General features: G+C 45.2%; 1 protein-coding gene across 5 annotated transcripts in view; it reads left to right on the top strand.

Moving 5' to 3' along the window:
* The first annotated feature begins 1,381 nt into the window (after positions 1 to 1,381).
* RABGAP1L (RAB GTPase activating protein 1 like) overlaps positions 1,382 to 22,880 on the top strand; it is an 803,019-nt gene continuing 781,520 nt past the window's right edge. For 4 of the 5 annotated variants that reach the window (XM_062192989.1, XM_062192988.1, XM_062192986.1 and 1 more), the window contains exon 1: positions 1,739 to 1,832. The gene's annotated coding sequence lies outside the window, so the exon portion shown is untranslated. Of the gene's footprint in view, positions 1,467 to 1,738; positions 1,833 to 22,880 lie in introns of those variants that run through there. The other variant, XM_062192987.1, reaches the window with a different exon arrangement.

Below are 22,880 nucleotides of genomic sequence, written 5' to 3'. Positions count from 1 at the left end.
AGCTGATTTTATTCTAATACTAATTTGATTAAGTGTTAGCAAAACTTCCAGGTGAAGCGAGGCAGGCCCAGGGCTTCTAGGCAGACTCTTGGGATACAGAGGTTATTAAAGGGCCGTCTTCAAAAGACATGCTTGAACCGTCAGCACATGGGGGAATCGGGAAGGACAGAGTTGAGGGCTGCCACTTGGTGCAGCAGCTAAGATGCTAATATCACATTACAGTGCCTGAGTGGGAGTCCCCCCCGCTTTTTATTTGAAAGGCAGAATGGGGAGGGTGTTGGGAGGCGGATTTGGGGAGAGATACCTTCCATCTGTTGGTTCACTCCCCAAATGGCTGAAATAGCCAGGCCAAAGACAGGAACCTGGAACTTCATCCAGGTCTCCCATGTGGGTGGCAGGGGCCCAGGCCCTCGGGGTGTCTTCCTCCGCTTTTCCAGGTGCATTAGCAGGGAGCTGGATTGGAAGAGGAGCTGCTGGAACTCGAATCTTCTGGCACTGCAGCAACAGTAGGTTAACCTGGTTCTTCGTGACGCTGGCCTCTGCTGCAGTGTGTTTGCTCCAGCTTTGTTAATGTTCACCCTGGGAGGCAGCAGGTGATAGTTCAAGTGCCTGAGTGCTTGCCAGGAACTGGAGACCTGGATTGAATTCCAGGTTCTCGCCTTTGGCTTTGCTCAGCACTTGTTGTTGCGGGCCTTTGGGAAGCAAACCATCAGATCGAAGATCTCTATGGGCTGTCTCTCTGCCTTTCAAAACAAACAAACTTTAAAAAATAACATGGATATGCCCCACCGTTTATACACGTTAACTTAGGAAAAGAGAAAAAATGGAATTCAAGAGGCAGGGCCCTTTGGACAAATGTCACATTTCTCAGAGTAGCTTTTGCATCTGGGTCGGGGGAGAACTGGAGTTGGAATTCTATACCAAATTAGTCATTCTTGGGCTCAAGCCACTGGACACACACGTACCCTCTTGTGGTACCATGTCAATTTACTCCACGCAGTGAAATTCATCCAGTACTTCTGAGTCAGGCACCACGCAGTGTGCAAGAAACAAACGCGAGTGAAACACGTCCTCGAGCGTTCTCAGGGGCTAACTACCGCCCAGACGATCCCAGGCCAGGTGGAACACGTCAGGTGCCGCAAACCCCAGCGCCCTGAGGAGACTCCGGGAAGCTGACAGGCCGTGTCCGGCTTAGACCAGCCCAGCATCTGCAGCGAGAAAGAGCGGGTTCGGCCGATTCGGCTCCTCCTCAAGATGAAGAGGTGCAGACGGGGGCCGTGTTCCTCACGTGTCCGCCAAGCAGCGCTCTCCCGCGCGTCCTCGCCTCCCCGGAGCCGCTCAGCCAGGGAGCAGCAGCCGGCGAGCAAGCTGGTGCTCTTCAGGGAACGGCTTTGCGAACGAGCGTCTACACCGCAGGTCTCTCGGCGCCAGGAGAATTCCCGCGAACCGGATGACATCAGAACTCGGTGACCGCTCGGCGCCTGCGTCCGGGAGGTTCCGGGCCGCCCGCCCCCCGCGGCGCGTCCCGGCCCCTACCCGGTCCCCGTCCGGGCCCCCCGGGCCACGCCAGTCCGCGCGCGCGCGCCGCGCCGGCCGCCTCCGCCGTCGGGAGCGCGCACGCCGCGCCGAGGGGCCCGGACGCGCGCGCTCCCGCCTCAGCCCGCCCCCTCCCGCGCCTCTTCCTGCCGGGCGGCCCCTGCGCGCTCCCCTCGCCGCTCCCTCCGCCCTCCCGCGGCTCCGGCGGCGGCGGCGGCGGCGTGAACGGGACGGGGCCCGGCCGCGGGCGCCTGGCGGAGTTGTTGTTCCGGCGGCGAGCGCGGGGGCGTGAGGAGGTGAGGCGCGGGGGGCCGCCGCGGGCTCGGCCCGGGGGTGGCTGTCGGCGCCGCGGCGGAGCCTGAGGAGGGTCGGGACGGCGGCCCGGCACGGGGATGCGGGCGGACCGCGGGAGGGGGCGCGCGGGGCGGCCGGGCCGGGCGAGGCGGGCGGCCGCGGACGCCGGCGGTGCCCTGGACTTCGCGCCGCCTCCGCCGGCCGCCCCGGCAGCCCGCGCCCGGGGGGGGCGTGTGGGTAGGCGGTTTTCTTGAGGCGGGCGGCTGCCTCGCCCTCGCCCTCCCCCGGCTCCGGCCGGCGATGCTCGTGGTTGTGCGGTCTGGGGTGGGCTGCGTCCGGGGCCGATCCCCACCTGCCAGCAGTGCCCTGCCCCGGAGCGGACCCCCTGGTCCCTGACAGACAAGTGCCAGCCCCCAGCCCGGGGTGCGGGTGCTCGCTGTCCCGAAAACTGAGGCAAAGTTTCTGAGACTGGGCTGGCACTTTGCTCCGGTCGCCAACGGTGCAGAGCTGGGCGGTGCGTCAGCATGTGGAAAGGGGCCACCGGCCCGCGGGAGGTGGCCGGGCTGACAGGCTTCGCTCCCGATCCCGGGGTGCGGTGTTCTCCTTGCACTTCTCAGCAGGGAAGGCTTTAGAAGACGCAGCAGAATTTAGAGGGATGGTTTCGCGCACGCGAATTGAAACGCCGACCTCCCTGCACTCAACCGGAGCACTTGGCGTGCTTGGTCGATTTCAGCGCTGTTCCGAAAGGGATGTCCGGGCTTGGCGTGTTTGGCCCTGTTAAGATCTAGGGAGTTTTGATACTCGCGCGTTGAAGTGTCCTTGTGCGTGGTGGGATGGTAGGAGGTAGGTCGGTGGCTGCTCGTTAAGTTCTGAACATCCCATTTCAGGAAGTACTGTCGCAGTTTCTCATGGTAGCGCTTGTTTATGGTTAGCCCCTGCTGCACTTCTGTAGAATATCTAGTAGTGACTCTGTCAGAACACTGGGACGTGCAGATTGCTTGTGGTCACACTGGAAGTGGTTTTTGCCCGTGGAAAAATAGCTGGTCTACAGGCTGCTGGTTCTAGAGAATTGGCTTGTGGCTCATTATTTCAACAGAGCAGCCTATGTGAAACTGACAAGGAGACTGCAAAGGAGAAAGACTAGATGAATTTACATTATCATCAAGTAGTACTAACTGCTCACCTGCTTCAGGAGTTTGCCAAGGCTTTGAGTCGGGCTGATACGTACACTAAATCAGTTCAGCTGTGCTCTGATGCTATGTGCTGAAGTCATGTGGGGAGAAGGAGAGACGTTAGTAGGGTGGACTTAGGTGTGAATGCTTTGTATAGCTCCCACTGTACACTGGAAAGCTGGAAAGAGGCCCGTATCATTGTGTGTAGAGAACATAAACCAACCTAAAAAGATGTGACTGTAAGTATGTTTTTCCTTTTTTATCGTTTGACCGTAGTTACTTGATGGGAACTTGTACGTATCAGAGTTGTAATAGTCTGAGGGCTTTTGTTTCTTCCGTAACTGTTCATGATTCAAGTCATTTTTTTTTTTCACTGTAACACGTATAATGTTTTATTCTTTGAATGACAGAATTTTGTTAGGTATGTGACACAAGAGTTTTCATATTTGTCAGCTTGCCAGTTCTGTGTTTGTGACTTTGTAATAAACTTGTGATAATTTTTTTTTTTTTTTTGCTTTAAGCTGGGCTTGAAATTGTTCAGTTACTGTATTTTATTGGAATTGTCAAATGAGAGAGTATTAAAGGTAGAATTCATTTTATCCATTCTTTTGGCATAGTGTAAAGGAAGAACCCTGTTGTATCAGGTGACAATATTTTGTGGGAGACAGCCAGCCTACTACATACGGACTTTGACGAGACTATTAGCCAAGTAGCAAAACTTTAATGTTCTGGAGGTGTAGAGTTGGGACTGAATTTCAGCCTACTGTTACCTGGAAGTGGTACAGGGATAAATATGGCTGGATAAAGGGTGTTTGGAGAATGAAGTTGGTAGTGTAGCCTATGGGATTCCTAGGCATAGACCTGTTTTTGCAGGTGTCTCACAAGTTTTGATCAATTCCTCTAGGTTTATACATTTTGTCTTAGATGAACAGTCCAAGCCATGGGGTCTGAAGACCAGCAGCCCAAGGCCATTCCAACCATTGTTGCTTAAAGGACAGCTCAGGTATTTTTTTTGAAGATGGACTTATGAACGTTTGTCACGACTAACAGTGGAGGTAGAGGATATACAGACTTGAACCTGAGCTATGGTAAAAACACTCAATTTTTAAGGAGAGTTTTAATGTTGAAATTATTGAGAAACACATTGCTTCATTTGATTCGTGGCTTTTCAGAATAGGAATAATTTTGACTTTATAGTCAGTATTTACATTGAGTGTAAGTGTGTGAACATCAGCATACCTTCATAAAGAACAAAGGGGCTGGCACTGTGGTGTAGTGCATAAAGCCACCTCCTGCAGTGCTGGCATCCCATATGGGCCCTGGCTGCTCCACCTCTGATCCAACTCTGCTATGGCCTGAGAAAGCAGCAGAAAATGTCTCAAATGTTTGGGCCCCTGCACCCGCGCGGGAGACCCAGAAGAGGCTCCTGGCTTCATATCAGCGCAGCTCTGGCTGCTGTGGCCATCTGGGGAGTGAGCCAGCGGATGGAAGACCTCTGTCTCTCTGCCTCTGTCACTCTATAACTCTGACTTTCAAATAAATACATAAATCTTAAAAAAAAAAATTAACGGGACTCAGAATTCAGTTCTCAACATTTTCCTATTTATGCTTCATTTACTCTGTGTACTGCTCTGATTCAACAGATAGGCTGCCATAATTATTTGAATATCGAAAATTTATCTCCATAGGAACTCTTTTTTTAGTCATCTATTGGTGTTTTTTGGTGAAATACTTGGGGATTTTCTTGGGAAGTTCCTCAGCATGTATTTGGTTGATTTAGAGTTAGGTTTGAGCTAAGATTATTGCTATATTTGAAGTTCCAAGCCTTCTTGTTTTCTAGTCTTAAAAATAGAAAACACAATTCTTCATAAATACTCATGAAGAATCTGGTTATAGGCTATGTTGTTGTGATAGACATAGTACAGCCAAAAATATATTCAAGAAACTTCTCACCCAATTTTCTAAGCTTAAACAAGAAGAAAATAAAGTTTTTTTTTTCCAGTAAAATCCCGATTTTCTTAGTATATCAAGTCCAACAACTCTTTGCTGTGCTGTCTTTTCTCTTGACTAGTCTAAATCCAACAAGTGCTAGTCTGTAACAGAGACTTAATCCTAGTGGGGAGTCTTGGAAATGAAGATCCCATTGAGGGCTGCAAACATGGGCTGGGAAGTTTGGGAAATGAGATCTGGAAAATCTGCCATTTTACCGTGTCAGTTTTCTCTGTGGCCAGGTTCTGAGAATAGATACAAACCAGAATTACTTGGACTTTTTTCATGCTATAGATTTCTCACCTCCTTCCCTTACTTCTCAACCCTTTGCTAGATGAGCCTTTGTTATTTATTTTTATTTTTTATTTTATTTTTTTTTATTTTTGACAGGCAGAGTGGACAGTGAGAGAGAGACAGAGAGAAAGGTCTTCCTTTTTGCCGTTGGTTCACCCTCCAATGGCCGCCGCGGTAGGCGCACTGCGGCCGGCGCACCGCGCTGTTTCGATGGCAGGAGCCAGGTGCTTCTCCTGGTCTCCCATGCGGGTGCAGGGCCCAAGCACTTGGGCCATTCTCCACTGCACTCCCTGGCCACAGCAGAGAGCTGGCCTGGAAGAGGGGCAACCAGGACAGAATCCGGTGCCCTGACCGGGACTAGAACCCGGTGTGCTGGCGCCACAAGGCGGAGGATTAGCCTAGTGAGCCACGGCGCCGGCCGAGCCTTTGTTATTAATAGGAGTATGTTGTGTCCTTCAGGTGTGTAGGGCTGAACAGAGGTGTAGAACCTTGACCCTTGGCTGATAATTGTTTTTTTTCTTTTAAACATTTATTTATTTGAAAGAGTTACAGAGATAGAGAGGGAGAGATAGAGATCCCAGTTCCATCTGCTGGTTCACACCCCATTTGGCTGCAACAGCCAGCGCTGGGCCAGGCTGAAGCCAGGAACCAGGAACTTCATCTGGCTCTTCCACATGGTTCGCAGGGGCCCAAGTACTTGAACCAGTTCTGCTGCTTTACCCAGGCCATTCGCAGGGAGCTGGATTGGAAGCAGAGCAACTGGGACGTGAACTGTCACCTCTTTGGGATGCTGGCATTGTGGGCGGAGGCTTCATCCACTTCGCCACAACACCAACCCTGGCTGATAATTCTTTTTTTCTTTTTAAAGATTTTATTTGTTTATTTGACAGGTAGAGTTACAGACAGTGAGAGGGAGGGACAGAGAGAAGGGTCTTCTTCCGTTGGTTCACTCCCCAAATGGCTGCAATGGCTGGTGCTGCGCCGATCCGAAGCCAGGATCCTGGTCTCTCAAGCGGGTGCAGGGGCCCAAGGACTTGGGCCATCTTCCTCTGCTTTCCCAGGCTACAGCAGAGAGCTGGACTGGAAGAGGAGCAACCGGGACTAGAACCGGTGCCCATATGGGATGCCGGTGCCGCAGGTGGAGGATTAACCTAGTGAGCCACGGCACTGGACCCTGGCTGATAATTCTTCAACCAAATTTCTAATTCTTTTATTTGGCTTCAGCTGCTAGCAGGAGACGTTGGCTTCTCTCATTTTTGAAGAGAACTACAAATTGTGGTAGTGAAGAGGTTGAGTCTGTGACTAAGAGTAAGAATTACTGAATTGTGTAGCACGCATGAAGGAGGTGGGAGATTGTTTAGCTGAACATTCATTAAACTGCTTTGACTTGATCCACAGTAAGAAATAGATTTGATGTTATGATGTAGTGCATATGCATGCCTGTGTACACACACACACACAAAGTTCAAAGAAGTCTGGTGAAATAATACTTATCTTTTCAGGGCCGTGCTGTCTTGGCCGATACTGGCTTGCAAGAGCAGTTAGGCCTCTCTCCACTCAGCTCCATGTTCACTGATACCATGTTGGTAACTGGAAATTGGCCATAGTGAGAATATTTATCTCAGTGAAATTAGCAAATTGTACAAATAGCTGGTTGTTTATAGTACACTGCTGCCTATGGTGCACATTAATACTCCTATATTTTATTTCCTTTTGGATAACAGCCTATAGTTGAGAAAAACTGGTTTAGCCCACCCTTCTAATTTTGCCGGTGAATTTAGTAAAAGCACAAGGTCCAAGTCATATTGCTAGTTACTAGCAAAGCCAGGACTCTGCATTGCTAATCTAGAGCTGCTTCTACTGGGCTTCTGCCCTTGTCTGACCCATTCATTTATCAATTGGAGTGCTTATTATGTGCAAGGCCCAGACCTTGGCCCTGAGGACTTTATGCTTATATGTGAGATTAAATATGGACACAAAGATAATGCAGAAACTAATGGTGACAAAGAAACAAAGTGCTGTAAGAGTTTAGAGGGGAGGGAGAGATTACTGTAAGGATAGTGGAAGAAGTGACTTTTTTTTGTTTTTAAAGATTTATTTTATTTATTTGAAAGAGTTACAGAGAGAGGTAGAGCCAGAGAGAGAGGAGGTCTTCCATCCGCTGGTTCACTTCCCAGATGACCGCAGTGGCTAGAGCTGAGCTGATCTGAAGCTAGGAGCTTCCTCCGGGTCTCCCATGTGGGTGCAGGGGACCAAGCACTTGGGCTATCTTCTGCTTCTTTCCCTGGCCACAGCAGAGAGCTGGATCAGAAGTGGAGAAGCCAGGACTTGAAGCAGTGCCCATATGGGATACTGGCATTGCAGGCTGGGGCTTGAAACCACTACGCCACAGTGCTGGCCCCAGAAGTGACATTTTAACTGTGCTTTGAAGACTGGGTAGAATTTGGACATGTGGAAATAGAATAACTAGTATGGAGAGAAAGGTCTTTTTGGATCAGGATGTTATATTGCGTAGAGGAAGGGACGTGGAAAATTGAGTAGTGAGAGTTAGGCGGTAGTCAGTTAACAGAGATGGTTTAAGAGACTAGAATGCCAGTTTTCCTTTCTGTTTTCTGGCTTGTCTTTCATTTTTATATTTGGAATCATCTGGTACTTAAATAAATACGTTGTGCTCCTGGTTAAAATACGACCAAGCAAGCCCTTTTACCTTAGAGTAAAATCTCAAGGGAAAAATGATTGGTATTAGAGAAACACCCTTGAGTTTACCCATCCTAAAACTTTTGGGAAGGGAAAATATTTCCTTTGTAAGGAAATAAGTAGTGTTCGTTCCTTTGCTCAGTAGACAGCACCAAATTGGCTGAGGCAGAACCGGAAGCAGTTCTGAGTCTTTTCAAAGGACTTGGTAAAATGTGATTTCTGTGACTGGCTCCTAATTCTCAGAAGCCACTTCAGTTCATCAGAGGGTAGTCTATGCAGCTCCTCAGCTGAGTGGAATAGCTCTCAGAATTTAGGGCAGCAAGGCAGTTCTGAGACTCAGAGGTTCTTAATTCCAAGAACTTCCTTGGATTTCAACACGCGTTTGTTTGACAGCCAGTGTGTCAAGGATGTTTTGAAGTCCTGGGTGGAGCCTGCTTTGTTTTACAGGGGAATTTGGTGGCTGGAAATGCAGATAGAGGACAGTAAGCTATTTGTTAAATGACACACGGCAGTAAGTTATTTTGTCAAGTTGAAGCACTGGTGGCGGCAGTTCTCTAGCTTCTGTGTCTGCTGCTGCTTTCACACACGCTGCTTCTAATGAAAATGGCGCAGTGGGTGTGAGGAAGCTTGGTTCTCGTTGACCCACCAGTTCTGTAAAGGCAAAAACCCTCTCAGAGTGTTGCCCAGGTAACAACACACACAGACACTGTTTCATAGCTCATCGCTGAAGTGTGTGGAAAATTTTGGAAATCTTGGTAATGAAGTTGCTGTACTATTTGGTTGGTAACAAGCGGGGCTACTTCTGGATCTTTGAAGGTTTTGGAAATGGGTCTAACATAAATATACATTGTGTCGTTGCTGTATTCTTTCCTTCATTTATTGAAACTCCAGACAGGTAATCTATATTGTCCTGTTATTTCCTGTTATTTTGAAAGGTTTCAGCGGTTTCATATGTACTGCCCATAAGATCACACACCCCAAATACATGATAAGAGTTTAGAGGCAACATGCTCTAGATACCTCACACCAGTTGAATGAAGTAGATAATCATGTCAGTAGTTTTTTTTTTTATTATTGTTTTGTTTTTGGATTTTTCCCCTCTTTGAATCATGATAGGTTTCACAAATTGAGCTTGAATAACCTCCAAATTTCTGGCCACTATTTTTTGTGGTACAAAGTGTGAGGTTGGTGTTCTTAATTTAAATGATATGAACATTTCTAAAGCTGTGCATACATTGTTGTGAGTATATGAATATATATATCATATATATATATATATATATATATATATATATGTAGTTGGAGTTTGTGGTAAACATATAGCCCACCTGGCAGAGAACTGAAGACAAGTGGTCTGGCTCTTTGAAGACTGTCTTGTGAAATATTCACAAATGTGAAACTACTGTAATACATAACCAGAGGGAATTTTTGTGGGCCACATTTCTGGGAAAGGAACACATTTTAAACATAGTGAGGAATTTCTCAACCTCTTTGCTACCCCACATCTACACCCGTGTTCTGTCTTCATTATCAACAGTAAGCATAATTACAGGGCTTTAAAATCAGACTCCTACACCGGATGCAAATAACAAACACTATTTTTAGAAAAAACGCTAACCTGTGGTTTTTAGTTTTGCAGGTTTAAGAGACATACAACGCTAGTTTTATTCTGTACCTGAAGATACTGTCTTTTTGTCATCTTGAGGCTCTCTGTAAAGAGCATTCTATAAGTGCAAAGAGTTAGAATACTTACTAGGTGCTCCTTTAACTAGTCTGTAGTAAGTTTGTCTTGATCTAACACTTTGGGAGGAGTGTAGCTGTTACTGCAAGTCTGCCTCTGAAGAGAGCCTGTGCACATAGTAGCAGGTGACATGGTTTCCCAGGTGGCTTTTGAGTGGTTTTGTTATTCAGCAGCTATTTGCTAGTAGAGCCTAATCATTTTAATTGTATTTTCCCAAAGCTTTTCTCTCATGAACTATATTCTTTCACTTTAAATCTTTGCCTTGTATTTGGCCTGCTGTCAGTAGTCATTTTTTTTGTCGCAGACTTTCTGTGTAAATGTCTATTTACCAAGTTGTATTATCAAGGTCGTACTGAGTGTTTTCTCCCCTTCACACCCCCATGTCTGCTTTCTTCTCATGTATTTTAGAATTCACCTTTTTTTTTTTTTTTTAAAGATTTTTTTTTTATTTATTTGAAAATCAGAGTTACACAGAGAGAGGAGAGGCAGAGAGAGACGGAGGGAGGGAAGGAGGGAGGTTTTCCATCTGATGGTCCACTCCCCAGTTGGCTGCAACGGCCGGAGCTGTGCTGATCTGAAGCCAGGAGCCAGGAGCTTCTTCTGGGTCTCCCAAGTAGGTGCAGGGGCCCAAGGACTTGGGCCATCTTCTACTGTTTTCCTAGGCCATAGCAGAGAGCTAGATTGGAAGTGGAGCAGCTGAGTCTCAAACTGGTGCCCATATGGGATGCTGGCGCTTCAGGCCAGGGTGTTAACTCGCTGCGCCATAGCGCCGGCCCCTAGAATTCACCTTTAATACTAACTCAGGCTTCTTGGAAAGTTAATGAGAAAATGAAATTAGATGTTATTATTCAAATCCTAGCACTGCCTATTTGCCACTACTAATGAACCTACAAAGATTTTTTGCATGACTGTACAGCTTAACTTTTCTCTAAGTGTAGACTTCTTTTTTTTTTGTTCTGACATAAATTTTTATATTTCCTACCAACACTGTCAACCGTTTCATAGATGAAGCATATTTCTTCTGTTCTATTTGGTATCACAAACATGTTAGCCATCCATTCTGTTGAAGATATCACAAAGTTTTTTAAAGGTAATCTAATAATAGTAGATTAATCAGTTATCAGTTAATCTGATACTTCCCATTTGTAATATAATTTTTGTGTTTGCATGCTATTATCATATTGCACTGAGAATTTTTCTAAAGAAAGAACTTGTGCAGTTTTTCAACTTTTGAGAATTTTACTTTGAAGACAATGGTGATAGTAGCTTTTAGAAAAGTTTATTGCTTGGGGGCCAGCATTGTGGTACAGCACGTTAAGCTGCATCCTGTGACACTGGCATCCATATGGGCACCCATTCAAGTCCTGGCTGCTCCACTTCTGATCCAGCTCCCTGCTGATGTGCTTGGAAAAGCAGTAGAAGATGACCCAAGTGCTTGAGCCCCTGTCACCCATGTGGGAGACCCAGATAAAGGTCCTGGCTTCAGCCTGGCCTATTCCTGGACATTTGAAGAGTGAACCAGTGGATGGACAGTCTGTTTTTCCTTCCTTTTCTAACTCTGCCATTCATTCAATCAATCAATCTTTTTTTTTTTTTTTTTTTAAAAGAAATGTGGGGCTGGTGTTGTGGCATGGTTGGTAAAGGCACCACCTACAATCATGCCAGCATCTCATATGAGTTTTAGTTTGAGTCTTGGCCGGCTCCCTGCTAATGGCCTGGGAAAAGCAGTAGAGGATGGCCCAAGTGCTGGAGCCTCTGCCACCCACATGGGAGACCCAGATGAAGCCTCTGGCTGCAGCCTGGCCCAGCTCCAGCTGTTGTGGTCATATGGGGAGTGAATCAGTGGATGGAGGATCTCTCTAATAAATAGAAATATTTATTTGTTGCTCAAGTGAGAAAAAAGTAGTCATTAATATAGATTGGAAATAGTTATTATGGAGAACAGTGTGGAGGTTTCTTAAACTGAAAACATGGTTTACTGTGTGACCCAGCTATCCCACTTATGGATGTGTATCTGAAGGAAGTGAAATCAGCATATGAAAGAGATACTTGTACTTTCATGTTCATTGCAGTGCTATTCACAATAACCAAGGTATGGAATCTACATAGATACCTATTGATGGGTGATGGTTAAAGAGAAGTGGAATATTATTCAGCCATGAAAAGAACAAAATCTTGATGTTAGCAGCAAAATGATTGGAGCTGGAGGTCATTATGTTAAGTGAAATAATCCACCCATAGAAGGACAAAATACTGCATGTTCTCTCTCTTTTTTTTTTTTTTAATTTTTTGACAGGCAGAGTGGACAGTGAGAGAGAGAGAGAGAGAGAGAGAGAGAAAGGTCTTCCTTTGCCGTTGGTTCACCCTCCAATGGCTGCCGCGGCTGGCGCGCTGTGGCCGGCGCACCGTGCTGATCCGATGGCAGGAGCCAGGTGCTTCTCCTGGTCTCCCATGGGGTGCAGGGCCCAAGCACTTGGGCCATCCTCCACTGCACTCCCAGGCCACAGGAGAGAGCTGGCCTGGAAGAGGGGCAACCGGGACAGAATCCGGTGCCCCAACCGGGACTAGAACCTGGTGTGCCGGCGCCGCAAGGCGGAGGATTAGCCTAGTGAGCCGCGGCGCTGACCGCATGTTCTCTTTCATACGTGGAAGTTAGAAAAATAAAAAAACTTGATCTGGACTTAGAATATTGATTACTTGAGGCTTGGAAGGGGGTTGGGGGAGGTAACTAGTGGGAAGTTGGATAATGGGTACTAAAACATAGATAGAATAAGTTCTGGTATTCCACAACACAGTGGGATGACTATAGTTTAAAATAATGCATTGTATACTGTCTGAAAACTAAAAGATGCCTTAAAAAAGATGAAAAATGGGGCTGGCACTGTGGAGCAGCAGTTTAAAGCCCTGGCCTGAAGCGCCAGCATCCCACATGGGCGCCGGTTCTACTCCTGGCTGCTCCTCTTCTGATCCAGCTCTCTGCTATGACCTGGGAAAGCAGTAGAAGATGGCCCGGGTCCTTGGGCCCCTGCACCCACGTGGGAGACCTGGAAGAAGCTCCTCCTGGCTTTGGATTGGCACAGCTCTGGGCGTTGCGGCCAATTAGGGAGTGAACCAGCCGATGGAAGACCTCTCTCTTTGTCTCTACCTCTCTCTGTAACTCTTTGTCTTTCAAATAAATAAAATAAATCTTTAAAAAAATATGAGAAATGGTAATGCTAATTACTTCATTTGATCAGTTTAGGCTGTATGCCATTATGCATAAAAATGTATAAGTATTACATGTTAAAAAATAAAGATGCATGTAAATAACAACTTTTGGTTTTGTGAAAGACAGTGTAGATAGAACACAGGGCCTTAGTTTTTTCTTGTTTCTTTGGGAGTTGCAGAGACCCTGGTGGAGTGACACACAGGTACACGTGGTGCTCCCATCTGTTGGTTCACTCCTCAATGCCCAGAGTTGCTGGGGCTGGGCCAGAGGTGAAGCCAGGAGCCGGCCCTCAGGCCAGGTTTTCCCGCGTGGGTGGCGGGAATCCAGGTCCTTGAGTCATCACTGCTCCCTCTCCAAGCCTGCGTTAACGGGAGGCTAGGGTCAGTAGCTGGTGCTGGAATCAGGGCCGGAGCTTAGAGTCACACCCGGACACTGTGATGTGGAGGGGAGGCAGCTGACATACACCTTAACTGCTAGGCCAAATGCTCCCCAGGACCTTAATCTTCATCTGATGATGCTGTGAGAATGATTTGACCAGTTTTTTTTCTTCCTTTTTGTATAGCAGTAATAAACTAACACTGAGCATTTCTGTGGGTTATTACATGATAGCATGTATTACCTAGTTAATCTTTACAGTAACTATGAGGTAGGGGCTAGTACAGTGTTGTTCCCAGTTTGCTGTTGAAGAATTAGGCTCAGAGGCGTTCAGCTACTTGCCTGAGATTACATAGCTCTTAAAAAGGCAGGTCTCTCTAGTTCCTAAATCTTTTTTTTTTTTTTTTTAAGATTTTTATTTATTTGAAAGTTGGAGTTGCACAGAGGGAGAGAGATTGAGAGGGAGAGTGAGAGAGAGACAAAGAGGTCTACCATCCACTGGTTCACTCCTCAATTGGCCGCAACGGCCAGAGCTGCATTGATCTGAAGCCAGGAGCTTCTTCCGGGTGTCCTGCATGGGTACAGGGGCCCAAGGCCTTGAGCCATCTTCCACTGCTTTCCCAGGCCATAGCAGAGAGCTGAATGGGAAGTGGAGCAGCCGGGACTCGCACTGGTGCCCATATGGGATGCCGACACTGCAGGCAGCGGCTTTACTCGTTACACCACAGCTCCGGCCCCCCTAAATCTGTCTTACAGTAACTCTCAACGTGTTCTCTTTTTTTTTTTTTTTTTTTTTTTGACAGGCAGAGTAGATAGAGACAGAGAGAAAGGTCTTCCCTTTTGCCGTTGGTTTACCCTCCAATGGCCGCTGCGGCCGGGGCACCGCGCTGATCCAAAGCCAGGATCCAGGTGCTTCTCCTGGTTTCCCATGCGGGTGCAGGGCCCAAGCACTTGGGCCATCCTCCACTGCCTTCCCGGGCCATAGCAGAGAGCTGGCCTGGAAGAGGGGCAACCGGGATAGAATCTGGTGCCCCGACCGTGATTAGAACCCGGTGTGCCGGCGCCGCAAGGTGGAGGATTAGCCTGTTAAGCCACGGCGCTGGCCTCAACGTGTACTCTTTATTGATGATCTTTATTTCTTTGGTTTTATTTATTTATTTGCATGCATTTCATAATTACAACTTTAGAAACATAGTAATTCTTCCCACCCACATTCTCCCCTTCCTTCCTCTTCTATTCCTTGTCTTATTTTTTACTATGATCTATATTATATTGATGATCTTTAAATGGGGATAAAACTTGCCTTATTTCATAGAGTGGTTGTGAGAACCAAAAAGTTAAGCATTATACAATATCATAGTGTGTTCATTTTGTTGGATACTAATTGAGAACCCAAAGAAATCTTTGAAATCTCGTAAATTAAAAAATCAGTTATCAGTAATACTGTAAACTAAGTTGAACCAATGAGTATTTGAAAAGTTTTTTGGAAAGTAGAAGATGTATTTTGCCTGGGGACAGAGGATGAGTGAAAATCGGGGGAAGGCAGAAACGTAAGGATGTGCTGAATAAAAAGTAGATTGGATGATCTCTAGCAGCCTGAATTCTTTGTGCAGTAAGGAGGAGTACGTGTAAATAACATTAGGCAATGTGTAAGATCATTCCAGCATCAAGAATCTATGAGTCTCTGTAATGGGTACTTTTCTTTTTCCTCCCTTCCTCCCTCCCTCTCTTTCAGTAATGGGTGCTTTCTTTCACCTCCCTCCCTCCCTTCCTTCTTTCCTTGAAAGGTAGTTATAGAGAGAAAGAGGGAAAGACGGAGGGAGAGAGAGGAGAGATTTTTTTCCATCTGCTGGTTCACTCCCCAAAAGCTGCAACAGCCAGGGCTGGGCCAGGCCTAATCTGGGAGCCTAGTGCTCCATGTGAGTCTCGCATATGGGTGACAGGAGCCCAGGTACTTGGGCCATCTTCCTCTGCTTTCCCAGGCACATAGCAGGGACCTTGATCTGAAGTGGAAGTGGAGCAGCTGGGACTTGAACTGGCACTCATATGGGATGCTGGTGTCACAGTCAGCAGCTTAACCCACTGTGCCACAACACTGGCCACTGGGTGCTTTTCTTCCATTCTCATATTCTCAAAGTAGCTAGATATGTCCAGAATAGCTTTTGAAATATAATTTTAAAAATTATTTCTTTTAGAGGGAGAGAGGCAGAGAGCACAAGCATGCACCCATCTGTTGACTGATTCCTCAAGTACCTATAAACAGCTCCAGGTGGGGATACAGCTGGGGTCTGAGATCTCAGGGCAGGGCTCCACCGTGGGTGTCAGGAACCCGATGACTTGAGCCATCTTTGTTGCCTCCCAGGGTCTGCACTAGCAGGAAGTATATTGTGAGATGTAGGCATCTTCATCACTAGACTGTGTGCTCCCCTCCCAGAATAGCTTTTTTATTTTAGCTTAGCTCACCAGTGATCACCATAACTTTTTTCTTCTTTTAATTGTGTTTGTATCAGGTGTATAACCTGATGTGTTGATGTACATGTACGAATAAAATAATTACTATTGTGAAGCAAATTAACCTATCCATATCTTTACCTTTTTTCAAGTAAAAGCTAATGTTTATTGACTTTTATGGAAGTTTATTTATTGAATTTGAGAGGCAGAAGGAGAGAGAGTGAGCGCGAGAGAGGGAGTTCCTATCAGTAGACTTAGTGTCTAAGTGTGTGAACTGGCTGGAGCTGGCAGCTGGGGGCTCAGTTCAGGTCTCCCCCCATGGGTGGCAGGAACCCAGCTGCTTGAGTCATTGCCACTCTCTTCCTGCTTTGCATTAGCAGGAAGCTGGAATCAGGAGCCTGGTGCTGAAGTCAGGAGCCAGGAGCTTCACCTAGGTCTCCACGTGGGTGACAGAAACGCAAGTACTTGGACTATTATCTGCTGCCTGCCGGCTGTACTAGCAGGAAACTGGATCAGAAGGACAGAGTAGCCAGGACTGGAACTGGCACTGCTGTAGGGATGCGGGTGACCCAAGCAGCTGCTTAACCCTCTGTGCCATGCCTGGTCTGTATCGGACTTTTTTAGATTTCTCATGTAAGGGAGATCATGTAATACTTCTCTTTGTGTGTCTGGCAAATTTAATTTAGCATAATGACTTCCAGTTTGTCGTGTGTGTGTGTGTTAGTGTGTGTGTGTATCAATTCTGTTATCCATTTTTTGTCAATAGACACTTGGGTTGTTTCCGTGTCTAGGTGTGGTGGGTAATGCTGCAGAGAACATATGAATGCAGGTATCTCGTTGAGGTTCTAACCTCATTTCCTTTGGGTATGTACCCAGCAGATGGAGTCCTGGATTACAGTGTAGTTCTATTTTTTAATATTTGAAGGAACCTCCATACTATTTTCCATAGTGTCTGTATCAGTTGATATTTCTTCCAACAGTATTCAGGCTTCTTTTTTTCTCCACACCTTCACCAACACTTAGAGATCCTAATAGGTGTTAGGTGATGTTTCATTGTGGTTTTGGCTTGCCTTTTTCTGATGATTAGTGATATTGGATACCTTTTCATATACCTATTGGCCATTTGTCTTTTGGGGAAAAATGCTGTTTAGGTTCTTTGTCCATTTTTTCTTTTCTTTTATTGGCTATTGAGTTGTATGAGTTTATATATACATATATATAGTATATATATATATATATATATATATCTCAGATACTTGTTTTGCACATGCTCTAATCCATAGTCTGCCATTTTGTTTTGTTGATGGTTTCTTTTGTTGTGCAGAAACTTTTTGGTTTGATATGGTCCTACTTGTTTGTTTTTGCTTTTGTCATTGGAACTTTCATTATGATACCAATGTCATTGTTAAGGCAAGGAGCTTTTCCTCTGTTTTCTTCTAGGAGTTTTATGGTTTTAGCCCTTAAGTTTAGTTATCTGATCCTTTTTAGCAATCACCATTCCTTAAGTGTATCAACTTTTTGCACTTAGGTTGAACAGAAGTTCATAGTTGCCTGAATAAAGTAGTTATTTTATTTTTACGTATCCCCTGCCCCCAAATTAAAAAAAAAAAAATTAAGGGGATGTGGGTGAAAGACCTTGCTGGTTTGTTGTCCTGTGATTGGTACTTGATACTCACACATTTCTTATGTGTTATCTATACATTTGAATTTCTTGAGTGTACATTTTCAGAAGAAAGTTAATATGAATATGAAAAGTATTTTTTATTTAATAGGATGTTTTAATTTCATGGGTGTACAGTTGGTTTTATTCTGTGTAATTGTTTTATTCAATAAACTTTTTTTTTTTAAAGATTTATTTATTGATTTGAAAGAGTTACAGAGAGAGAGGCAGAGGAAGAGAGAGAGGTCTTCCATCCACTGGTTCACTTCCCAGGTGGTTTCGCTGTCCTGAGCTGCGTCGATCCAAAGCCAGGAGCCAGGGACTTCATCCATGTCTCCCATGCGGGTGCAGGATCCCAAAGAGTTGAGCCATCTTCTAGTGCTTTCCCAGGCCATAGCAGAGAGCTGGATCAGAAGTGGGGCAGCTGGACTCAGACCATCACCTATATGGGATTGCTGGCACTGCAGGCAGGCCTTTACCCGCTACACAACAGCACTGGTCCTCATCAATACGCTTTTATTTATAAGGCAGAGTATAGGGATTCTGCTAGATAAGTAGAGATGGGAGATTGGTAACAAAAGCTGACAGTCATGTTGGGGAAATGGATAGAGTGGAGTATGGAAAGGCTGAGCAGCACAGTGTGTGCCCATCTCTTACAGTAAGAGATCTGTAGCTTGTCTGGGAGTCAGATTAGGCCGTCTGAATATCTGAGCTGAGTTTAGAGAAAGCAGGAGGAATATTTTAGGTATAGGTAGGAAAATTTGAAATAGTATATCGTATGTCTAGACCCAGTAGTATCTCCTTATCTCTTTGGGATATTGCAAAAGCTCCAAGATAGATGTCATTTTAATAAATTCCTTAGCAATAAAATTTTTCAAACTGTTACTGAGCACTTATTATTTTATATATGTTGCTTGTTGTTTCTAAGGTTGTGGTAGATTAAAAATAGGAATAATTCAGAAGCACTGAGATGGTGCTAAAAGCATACATACTGATCATAGGACAGTGAGATTGCTGATATCATGATAACAATGAAGAAATTGGAAAAGAAGAGTACTCCAAAAATTTAATGGAAAATGGAATTAAAAGAAATTTATTTTAGAGCAAAAAATGAAATTTATGCCTAGTTTCTTCATAATACACATTTTCATGAACCTTGCAAAGATTACTCCTACGCATGGATTTTAAAATTCTTTTGCACCAAAATACACTAATTGTTTACTTCCATTTTCCATGAATTTCTTTTAAGACTTATTTATTTATTTGAAAGTCAGAGTTACAGAGGGGCAGAGGCAGAGAGAGAGATCTTCCATCCACTGGCTCACTCCCCAAAAGGCTGCAAAGGCTGGAGCTGTGCCGATCTGAAGCCAGGGACCAGGAGCTTCTTCCGGGTCCCCCACATGGGTGCAGGGGCCCAAGGACTTGAGACATCTTCTAATGCTTTCCCAGGCCATAGCAGAGAGCCAGATTGGAAGTGGAGCAGCCGGGACTCAAACCGGACCCCATATGGGATGCCACTGCAGGTGGCGGCTTTACCTACTATGCCACAGCGCCAGCCCCTTTCCATGAATTTTTTGAAGTATCTTTGCATGTTTGTATATGTGACAGATAGTATGAGGAAAACATCCTTGGACAGCCTAATTAGCTTTAAAGGTGACAACTCTATTTAAATACTTCAGAATAGTCATGAAAGGTTGTCATGCTTTCTCTTAGCAAGAAAAGGTTAAATATATGGTCTGTGTAGTATATGTATTAGGGTTCTGCAGAGAAATAAAATCAGTAAGGTAGGGAGATGCATGGATATAGATATATGAGAGGGGATTTGTTTTGGGAATTGGCTCATATGATTATGGAGATGGTGAAGTCCTGTGGCAGGCCACCTGAAAGCTGGAGAACCAGGCAATTCAGTAGCCAGGCTCAGTCCTGGAGTCCAAAGGCCAGAGAATCTGGAGTTCTGATATCCAAGGACCGGAGAAGGTGGCAGGCAGGTCCCAGATCCAGAACAGGAGGGTAAATTCATGTTTCCTCTGCCTTTTTGTTTTATCTGGACCCCAGCAAATCGGATGGTGCTCGCTCAGATTGTATGAGCTCAGATCTTCTTTGCTCAATCCAGTGATTCAAATCCAGGCTCTTGTGGGCTGCTCTTGTGGCACAGTGGGTTAAACTGCCTTCTGTGACACTAGCATCCCAGAAGAGTCCGTGGTTAAGTTCTGGCTGCTCAGTTTCCCATCCAGTCCCCTGCTAATGCGCCTGGAAAGGCAATGGAAGATGGCCCAAGTACTTGGGCCCCTGCCACACATGTGGGAGACCCTGATGGAGTTCCAGGTTGGCTTTGCTCTGGTCCAGTGCTGGCCATTGTTGCAGAGTTGTGGGGAGTGAGCCAGTGGAGGGGAATCTCTGTCTCTAACTCCTCCTTTCAAATAAATAAATCTTGAAAACCAAAAAAATCCTGCAAGTCCAGTCTCTTTTGGATATATCCTCACAGACATACCCAGACAGTGCTATACTAGTTATCTGGCCAGACCTTAATTCACTGGAGTTGACACCTAAAAGTAATTGTAATAGTATATTTGTGAAAGAGTTAAAGTATTTATATTAGAAAGATTATATAAAATAGGATGAAAATCAGAGTAAACAGAGTTCAGTTGTCAAATATTTATTGTTAATGATTGATTTCCAAAGGGTTTTGACTAACTTTGGATTTAATTTGCTTATATATGTACATACAGAGATGTAGGTTTTATGGAATGCTATGTAATTCAGTAGTGTATTATATAATTGTGATTATGTTATTTTTAAATCAGAATGTCAGATTTTTTTTTTTTTTTTAAATACCAGAGAAAGAGAGATCTTCCATCCCCTGGTTCACTCCCACAGTGGCTACGACAGCTGGGGCTAGGCTAGGCCAGGCCAAAGCCAGGAGCAGGAACTCCATCTGGGTTTCCCATGTGGATGGTGGGGACTCAAGTGTTCGAGCCATTTGCCACTTTCCAGGAGCCTTAGCAGGGAGCTGTACTGGAAGTGGAATAGCCAAGACTGAAATCGGTACTTGAGTATGGGATGTGGGCTTCACAAGAGGCGGCTTAACTCGCTGTGCCACAGTGCCCTCCGCAGAGCCCTGATTCTTGACCGTCCGGCTACAGATACTTGGAGAGAGCATGAACCAGGTTCTCTCTCTGTTCTGGATGGCGCGTGGTAGCTGTGGTCTCACTACGGATATCATCTTCAGAGCCTTGCCTAGGCTGGTGGACTCTGTTAGAAATCTCTCATATGTGCTTTCAGGGAGTCCTGTTTTGCTTCCTGTTGTGTTTCTAATAACACTGTATCAGAACTTGCTTTTTTTTTTTGTATTAGACTTTTCAAGAGCAAACATTTCCTTTGCTGCTCTAATGTTTGCCCTAGATTTAGGGCATTGATATTGATCTGTATTTGGGTCTTATCTGTAAAATGGAGATAACAGCACCAACTGCATGGGTTTATTTCTCCTCAATAAGTTATTGAATGTAGTAGAGGAGGTTTAACATAATTCTTGGCACATAATTAAAATTTTCATAAATGTTTCCTCTTTTGCTTTCCAGTTGTATATGCCACTTAGTAAAGTTTGACTAACTTTTGTTAAGTGAGTGCATAAGTTGTGTTAGAACTGAATTGGATCTATCTATGTATCTATATCAATTATTAACCTTATTAAGTGAACATTTTTCTTAATAAATACTAACTATTATTTGATAATAGTCTGAGCTAGATAGTAGCACATTATTTAGATTAGCAGCCTGAATATTTTTTAGGTCTTTGTCAAACTTTTTTTTTTTTTTAAAGATTTATTTGAAAGGCAGAGTTACAGAGAGGCAGAGGAACAGAGAGAGAGAGAGAGAGAGAAAGAGGTCTTTATCTGCAGGTTCACTCCCCAAGTAACCAGAGCTGGGCCAATCCAAAGGAAGGAGCCAGGAGCTTTTTCAGGGTCTCCCAGGTGGGTACAGGGGCCCAAGGACTCGGGCCATTTGCTGCTGCTTTCCTGGCGCATAGCAGAGAGCTGGATTAGAAGTGGAGCATCCGGGACTCAAACCGGCACCATGTGGGATTCCAGCACTGTAGGCGGTGGCTTTACCTGCTGCAACACATTGCTGGCTCCTTTGTCAAACTTCTAATTGTTATAATGGCAGAGGGAATAAACATCTTGAAGATAATATCAGTGAAATGTATTGCCAAGAGATTTAAAGTGAGTGGAAAAAATTTATTTTTTCCCTGGATTTGCTACTTTCTGACATTTTTCACTTGGATCAAATTACAAGTGGGTTTGGTTTCTTCTCAGAACTCTGCCCTTGGCTTGGAAATGACCACCATCTCACTGTATTCCCATGTGGTCGTTCCTCTATGTGTATACATCTCTTGTATACATCTGTGTGTCCAAATAATCTCTCTTTGTAAGAACACCAGTCAGATCTGATCAGCACCCATTCCAAGAGCCTCATTTTATCTTCATCACATTTCTTTTCTTTCTTTCTTTCTTTCTTTCTTTCTTTCTTTCTTTCTTTCTTTCTTTCTTTCTTTCTTTCTTTCTTTCTTTCTTTCTTTCTTTCTTTTTTTTTGACAGGCAGAGTTAGAGACAGAGAAAGGTTTTCCTTTTCCGTTTGTTCACTCCCCAAATGGCTGCCACGGCCGGCACCGATCCAAAGCCAGGAGCCAGGTACTTCCTCCTGATCTCCCATGTGGGTGCAGGGCCCAAGGACCTGGGCCATCCTCCACTGTACTCCCGGGCCACAGCAGAGAGCTGGACTGGAAGAGGAGCAAGCGGGACAGAATCTGGCGCCCCAAGAGGGACTAGAACCCAGGGTGCTGGCGCCACAGGTGGCGGAGGATTAGCCAAGTGAGCCATGGTGCTGGCTCTTTCTTTCTTTTTTAAAAGAATCATTTATTTATTTGAAAGAGTTACAGATGGAGAGAGAGAGATCTTCCGTCTGTTTGTTCATTCCTCAGATGGCTGCAATGGCTGGAGCTGGGGCAGGCTGAAGCCAGGGGCAAGGAGCTTCATCTGGGTCTCTCACATGGGTAGCAGGGTTCCAAGAACTTGGGCCATCTTTCACTGCATTTCCCAGACCATTAGCAGGGACATGGATTGGAAGTGGAGCAGCCAGCACATGAACCAGTGCCCAGGTGTTGTAGGTAGAAACCTCACCTGCTGTGCCACAATGCCAGAACTGATCTTCAACATATTTCTAAAGGGTCCATCTCCAGGGACAGTCATGTACTGAAGTTGGAACTTAAATGTGAGTTTTGGGGAGCGTGTAATTGAGTCCATAATATCTTCTATTGCAGGTTTGTTTAAATAAAGATAATCAAGGATTATGTAGTTGCATTTAGTTGTAAATTTCTGTGTCTGTTTTAAATCTGTAATGATTCTCCCTGTGTTTTTCTTTTATATTTTCATGGCTGTCTAGGTACCTTGCCACTTGTCTTGTAAAA

The sequence above is a fragment of the Lepus europaeus genome, chromosome 5, assembly GCF_033115175.1.
Source record: "Lepus europaeus isolate LE1 chromosome 5, mLepTim1.pri, whole genome shotgun sequence".
NCBI classification, from domain to species: domain Eukaryota; kingdom Metazoa; phylum Chordata; class Mammalia; order Lagomorpha; family Leporidae; genus Lepus; species Lepus europaeus.
Note: the sequence above shows the minus strand (reverse complement) of the source record. Positions and strands in the feature narration are given on the sequence as shown.